We start from the raw sequence: 6,159 nt of genomic DNA on the forward strand, positions 1-6,159 counted from the left end.
TCTTTCTCTGCCTAATTCAAACCAGTGTTTGCACTAGAGTCTTAAGGTTATATTGCCTTATTACAAGGCTGTCTGCTAATCAGTTATGTCTTTCTGTATGTTGGACCAGAAATCCTGTCCTGGAGCTAGGAAACCTGCCTTAACAGGCAATCTATCAAAAGTGATATACTAGCACAAAAACATCGGGTTTTGGCAAATCGGTATTTATCAAACCAGTTGCACTGAAAAATCTTCAAGCAGCTTCATTGCTGATGAAGATTTAATGAGGCACGTTGCCTATTGTGCATGTTAATTCTCACTGAATCGGGCTTAGAGAAATGTCCGTAGGAAAAAGAGAAAAACAAACTAAGCAGTGTTGTCCAGACGTAAAAGACATAAAGCAAACATTTCCTAGGGCATTACAAGGAAACTCTGAGAAGACACAAAAGATTTTGTTGCTTTTTGTTGAGCAGCAGTCAGGTAGCCTTTGTGTAGTGCATTGCCTCCTTGGAGTCCAAGTACTTCCTTGTTAGTTTGTGTTACTTTCACTTGCTTATTCTTCAGGCGTTAAATGTCAATAGACTATTTACTATTTCAACATCCTGAAGTAGTGTTTGTCAAAAGGTAGCCAGATCTACAGCCAATTTTAATAATTTGTAGTTGTGGTTGGACTCCAGTTAATACGTCCTGCTTATAACCATGGCCTGATTCAACCAGGAGTGCTGAGAGTCCGCTGGCATCCTTTCTAACCCAAGTTTAGTATTAAGGAGAACCTTCCTCTTCTGTATCTTACTATACTGAATAAATCTGGGGCCATCTGAGTAAAAAAAAAGAAAAAAAGTACAATATTTCTCTGCTTTGGGATCCTACATGTTTTTAGTTCTCCTGGTGTCAGAGGTCATGGTGATCTGGAGTGTTTCATCCTGTCATACATCAATCATGGTGGCAAAGCTTAGAGAGGATGGAAAAGCAGTAACATGTGGTTTGTAGGGAGAAAAGTAATCCTAGGGCTATTTTGTAAAACGTCATTTTTGGTTTTGACACCATGCAATGACTACTCGAGCCTGTAAACACAGTCTGCACCAGTTGTTGTTCCTCTGAGTAAGATATAAACAATGACTAGACCTTAATATGCCTGCAAATAACTGACAAAAAGAACCAAACCAAGGACAAAATCTCCTTGCTTCTATGATCAGTAAACAGACCTCGTAGGACTCTAATGGTTTTTAGGTAATCCTTCTTGGATGTTTGAGGGGCTTCGTCAGCCTCAGCAGTGTAGAAATGTATGTTCCCTTACCAACTATGATCTCCCTGGTTTCCTGCTACTGAGTTTGGCTCTCCGTTGAGTTGGGTACCTTGAGAGTGGGATGTGAATATCCCCTGGTCTGACACAGGGATGGTGCTCCAGGAGAACCCTAGGTCTGCTTTAGAGCTTACTACCCCTTCTTGGGATACTCCGACCTCTCCTTTCCCACTCCTATCCCCCTCAGCTTTTAGCCCCAAACAGAAGAGCTGACCCAGATTCCCGCTGGAAATGTCTGCTGTGAGGCAGGAGGGATTTGGAGACTGCTGGTGCCCAGGGAGCAGAACTGGTCAGCACCAAAATCTCAGAAGGAGCTTGGGTTTCAGACCACAGGCTCAGAGAGCTGCTGGACGCTTTATAAGGTGCCGTACTGAACGCTGCAGCCCATTCTTTGTGGGACCTCACTTGTGTGTAACTTCTGCTCACTCAGGTAGCACTGCATTACAACTTTGCATTTCTAACTTTTGCAGTTTGCAAGAATTTACTGCTTCACAGTCAATGTGTTATAAGCACTTTTATTGTGAATACTTTCATTGTGAATAATTCTCTGACAGATAGTCTGCAGGCTTTTAATTCTACTTGAAGGTGCCTTTGACTTTACTGATACGGCATCAGCCTTCCTGAGAGGCCTGAGACAGACACCTATTCCATACAATCTCTTGGAGAAGCTGTCCAAAAAAGTAAGGCATTCACATATGCATTCAAAGATGTGATAGAAAGTGAAATACTCAGTGTGGTTTGTAACTGTGTTTATCTAAGTGCAGCCTCTTCCTGTGTCAGAACAGATTTTTGCAAACAAGAGGGCAATGATTCAGTTCCAGGGGAAGACTGACAAAATAAACCCCGGCTTCTGCTGACCTGATGCAGTGCTGAACAGTGTCCTACCCTGGGAAAATATTTCCTGCTTCATTTTCATAAATATTTATGTAATTCCTTCTGGGAAACATGTCATCTTCAGAAAACTGAACATGCTGCTCCTTGACACAAATTTAACTGTTTGTTTACACATGAGAGATTATGGGCATGTACCCAGCCTCAGATTTTTACATTCTTATCTCAGGCATTTCTGTCTTTTAGAGTTCTCCTTGACTCTCTTCCTAGAGATCACATCGTGTCTTGAGGCACAGAGCTTAGTTCTGGCTCTGGAATTTGAACATCCCTGATGCTCTTTGGTGAGCTGTTATTTTGGGCTGCAGAAACAGGGCCCAAATGTAATGTTCTGCCTGGAGTCACACCTGTCCTGCCCAGCTATGTCCTTCCCATCTTGGTCTGAGGCTGCTCTCTGAAAAAAAAATAAATCATGTAAGCAATTAAACAGAGGATTGCACGGCTAATGAAAGTATTTATATTTAGAAACAGACCTAAACACACTGCTGTGAACTGAAATAGAACTGGCATGCAGTCTTTCAAGTTTGCTTTCTAAGTTTATAGTAGAGATTAGCAGCCAAGTTGTGCAGGAGTTGCCCCAAGAGAATAGGCAAACTGCCTGCCACGACAAACCTAAAAAGGTTGATCCTGCTCTCTTTAACATTTTTTAAGAGAATAGAAAAGTCACTGACCTTGAAGCACAGACTGACAGAGCCTTGTACAAAGCCTTGTATTAGTGCAAAGCTGAGCTTTGCTTGCCAACATGCTCATAACCCTTCCATGAAGTGGTGAACTGTGTGGGGTGCTCCAGAGAAAGCCATGTGATGGGTGGGAGACATAGTCAAAAGAGATAGCAGACGCTAAGCTTGTGCCCAGGATGAAACATGCACATGAGTAAGTGGTACCTAGGTAATGTGCTGCCCTGTGGATTTTATACGAAACCTGTTTATTGTGCAGAGCAATGACAAAACTTCAAAGTACAAGCTCTATCAGTCCTACAGAATCTTAGTCTTCTGGTCCTAGCATTTGGCTGCTTTGCCTTGCATTACCTGCTTGACCTTCTGGTAGAACACGCATATTTATAGATTGTGTAGATTTATAATTACTTAGTTTCTCCTTTTTTTGGTTTTCTTTAGTTCAAACTTTGCTGCACAGTTTCTAAACCGAGCCAGAGCCAAACAGCTTTTGGCACTTTCTGCAGCACTTTGCAAAAGAAACCCCAACAAACCAGGAGGCAGCTACCTGCCCTGGAAGATTTATGAGCTCATCCAGCAAAAAGGAAGTCAAGGGTGTGAGGAAGTTAGAGGGAAACACAATGAACAAGGAAGGATCCACAGGAAACCAGAGGAAGCTTGAAGACCTCCCTCCTAGCCCATAGGTATGTGATAATATGTACATAGACTAAAAAAGGCATTCCAGACCTTTCTTTTTTTTCGAACACCATCAGCGCTGACAGTGTCTGCTCACTGCTTCAGAGGGGCTGAGCTGCTGCTCTCGGAGCTCCTGGCCTCAGTCACTGCCTGACCCTGGTACCAAATGTGTTTCAAGACATCTTCCCTGCTCAGTGAACTCTATCTTACCTCTTGAGTTGCTTCCCTGGTGTTTGGGGATGCACAGTGTTGTGTAATGCGTCTCGAAACGTTGGTTTCATGCCTGCGTGGGTGTCTTTCTGGCAAGAAAAAGAAAGTTTTGAACCTCATTCTCCCACCTTCCTAGTTACTGTCTGCCAGACTGTTTTCTAGGGGAGAGAGGGTGATGGTGGTGGTGTATTTTCTGCTTGACAGCCTAACAAAACCAAAGGAAAAAACCCTTCACTCAGTCCATATTCAGAAGGCTGTTTTGTTTTTTTTCTTTTTAACTTGCTAATGAATTAGACTTTTTACAACTTCAAGTTTTGTGTAATGAAGAAAGATGAAAAAATTAAGGTATTCTTCTACTCAATTCCTGTTACTCTTAGTACCTCTGGAGCTTTTGCCCTATGATTTGGGAACTGGAAGGCTGGATTCCAGTCCCCACTTCATACGCATGTCTCTAAATTGTGGATACTTGCTTAGATATACAATGTGGTGTCATTATGGCTGGGTTTTAGTTTAATAGTAGTTTAACATATAAAGTACAGCAGTAGCACAGACTGCATAAAAGAACTGCTGTGACTTCTACCATTTGGAGTAATTCACATCACTTGGAACTACTGCTGAGCCACCCCTGGCAAGGAAAAAAATGAGCTGCAGGGTTTATAAAAAGATTTCTGAATAGTAATTACTTCGCTGTTGATGTGAACTGTGGGGAACCACTGAGTTTTCAGCATTTTTCCTCAAGGCAGGATTCCCCCAAGCTTCAAGTTTTTGTTTGTCTCACCCCCACATAGAAGTGGCACCTGCCTGGGTGCTTTGCTTTTTAATCTGCCTGCTCTCTGGCTGCAGCAATATAAGTATAGATATAGAAGAAAGGGTCATAAATCAGCACAGTATTTCTCATCACCAAAAGTTGGTGCGTGGTTTTGTTTAATGTGTGGGCTTTTATGACAGCGTTCAAGAGAATTTATGAGTTTAGAAGTAACATTAAATCAGTTCCAAGGACAGCATCGGACTATGTCCAACACTGTCAGTAAAACATTATGTAGCATTGTCATTTCTCCAAGGGCTTTGGAGAGTCCAACCTCATTATGGGATTCACAGTCACTTTCAGTCTAAAGGACAGGAAATTGCCACAATCTGCTAGGTTTGTGCAGTTTGGTCAGAGCAGCATGTGCTGGGAGGAAACAGCAGATCCTGGCAGGTTTTTGTCCTGTGCTGTGGTAGAGAGGTCTTACCCCTTGGGCCATAACCAGACAGAAGCAATTAAGAACAAACCTGAACTTGTAAGCAGCTGGGTTAATGGCAAGACATCACCTCTAATATTAACTGGTCTTTGGCTTTATAGCACAGAGGAGATTTGCCATGCAAAACATCCAGAGTGCTGCATCACAGATCAGATGCTTTCCTCCGAAAGACCAATGACCTAATCAAAAGAAAAAGGACTATGCAAAGGGCAAACAGAGCTTGAATGCACAACCCATCATTAAGAAATCTCCAGTTGCTCTTCTCCTTCCTCTCTTCCCTCTTCCTTTCTTGCGGAATATATGTCCTGATCTCTTGGTGACAAGAATAACTTCACACAGTGGAGGAGGCTGTTTGGCTGATCTCGGAGGTGATTCCAGATTCATGCTGTTGACACGGTCCATTAACTGTTGAATCTGTGCAGAGGTTCCAGCCATGCTATTGCATCCGCATCCCTGGGCTTGGATTCGTGCCCTTCTTGCCCGCAGTCAGTGTGTGCGCATGATCACTCGGCTGCCCACCCTAGTACCCATGTGGTAGGATGGCGCGGTGCCTGCTCACAGAGTTGGGAAGACAATTTCACAAGGGTACAGAGGAGCACTGGAAGTGGATTTAGACTGGCATCCTGCTCGATGCTGCCTGTGCCAGTTCCTCAGCTGGAACCGGCCTCTTTTCGATAAATTTTTTTGCTTTAAATTTTTAGACTTAATCGATCTGGAAGTGAATTACTGCCTCTTAGCATTAGGAAAAGTCACAGATAGCACGTGTTTTCCTTTAAGGATGGTCTGTGGTGGGGAATGAGTCAGTAACTGCGAGTCTTTCCCTGTGTGTAGATACCAGTGTGTCCTCAGTGCCGACTCCCTCAGATGTGATGACCGTACCCACTGTCATGCTATGCCATACGGACAGGCACGTTCAGCGAGTGTTTCTCCATGCTGTGGTCAGGAGGGCGATGGAGGCACAAACTGAATGCTGAGCTGCCCTTTTCCAAGGAGGCAAAAGGCAAGAGCTGAGATTTATTGACTAGAGCCCCTAAACATCATAGCAAACATGATGGCTTTATACCTCCAAAGATCTGCATCAACCAGCACTTAATAAATAGTAACAGGGACACGCAGTAACAGAGCAAGGAAACAAAGGAATTGAGCAGTCTTAAAAAGAAAGCAGGGATGAGAAAATGAGAAGTTATGG

This window comes from Phaethon lepturus, unplaced genomic scaffold (genome assembly GCF_000687285.1).
Source record: "Phaethon lepturus isolate BGI_N335 unplaced genomic scaffold, ASM68728v1 scaffold7259, whole genome shotgun sequence".
NCBI classification, from domain to species: Eukaryota; Metazoa; Chordata; class Aves; order Phaethontiformes; family Phaethontidae; genus Phaethon; species Phaethon lepturus.